Source organism: Aotus nancymaae, unplaced genomic scaffold, assembly GCF_030222135.1.
Source record: "Aotus nancymaae isolate 86718 unplaced genomic scaffold, 86718_ANA_hifiasm-v0.15.2.pri h1tg000015l_0, whole genome shotgun sequence".
NCBI classification, from domain to species: Eukaryota; Metazoa; Chordata; class Mammalia; order Primates; family Aotidae; genus Aotus; species Aotus nancymaae.
Window position 1 is genome coordinate 12405103 of NW_026988426.1, and position 1362 is coordinate 12406464.

A 1362-nucleotide genomic window follows, 5' to 3' on the forward strand; every position below is an offset into this window, starting at 1 on the left:
GGTGTGAGCCACTGTTTCCGGCTGAAAAGTTTTTTTTTGTTTTTTTCTTTTTACTTCAAATGACACCAGTAAGAAGGAAAAAGAATTCAACATAGTAGACATTTTGTGTAAATAATATATCTAATGGGGGACTTACACCAAGAATATATAAAGAATTCTTACAACTGTATAATAAAAAGATAAACAACCCAATTTTAAAATGGCAAAGAATTTGACAGACATTCATTGAAAGCAGGGTTGTACAGAGGCAGCCACAGCAACACACAGAGCCGTCTGTTGGGCTGTGGGTCAGGTAGGAAACTAAGGGGGCTGCTCCAGAAGGGAGTATGAACACTTTAGAGGAAGAGAACTTCTTATTGTCTTACTTTCTCCTCCACCTCTTCTGAAGAATTTTATGCTGTGGCTGGATATTTATACAAATATTGGTGGATAATAAGCTGTACCATTATGGTGGATAATAAGTTGCAGTTATTACAGAGAAATTTCTTGGACACATACTGCCAGGAGTTTGAAGACACTTTAGAGAATAAACTCACCTACATGCCTATTTTTAATGAATATATTTCTCTGGGAGAAAAGTATATTAAAGACAAGCTGCTGGAGCAGATACTTGAATTTAACATGGCAGCCTTTATGACATTACAGCACCATAAAGATGAAGTGTTTGGTGACATATCTGACATGCTGTTCACATTACAGGTTTGACAGCTTTTAAAGAACAATTTGTAGACTACAGAAAAGAAAGACAAGTATTCATCTCTCTCTATATATATATAGATAGATAGATAGATGATTCATCTCTCTCTCTCTATATATATATGTATATATATAGAAGCTATATCTATAGAGAGAATAATCTTTGAATAATGAAAATTTCAAATAATGAAAAGACTTTCATTATTCAAAGTCACTCTTAAGCATTAAGCATTATTTAAAAATATGTTTTTAAATATATTTAAAATATATATATTAAAATATATATTATTTAAAAATATATTTTGAAATAATGCTTAAGAGAGACTTTTAGAAACAAGGTTGGGATTGGCCTTAAGCAGTGGTTTAGCGGCAACTTCATTGTGCAAATCATCGTCTATTCTAGCTTCCCAGAACGATCTGAAACACTCGGTCCTATCTCTAGCCAATTAATAAGATCACTCTGATGTCACTAGCCCAATAGGCTCAGCTAATAATGACATACAAATATATTTTGAAAGATTTACTATGTTCTGCAACTATTCCTTCATGTTAGGTATTGATGGGCCAAGACCAAAACGACCTAACTCTCCTAGACATATTTCTCCTGAAACACCTTCTTGTATTCATTAACTTAATAGTTTCCCTGAAGTGTTTAGTAACCCCAAT

At 33.1% G+C, this 1362-nt stretch overlaps 1 pseudogene; it reads left to right on the forward strand.

The window, feature by feature from the left end:
- The first annotated feature begins 326 nt into the window (after window positions 1–326).
- Window positions 327–1146, forward strand: LOC105723129 (ADP-ribosylation factor-like protein 2-binding protein; annotated as a pseudogene).
- Window positions 1147–1362: the final 216 nt, after the last annotated feature.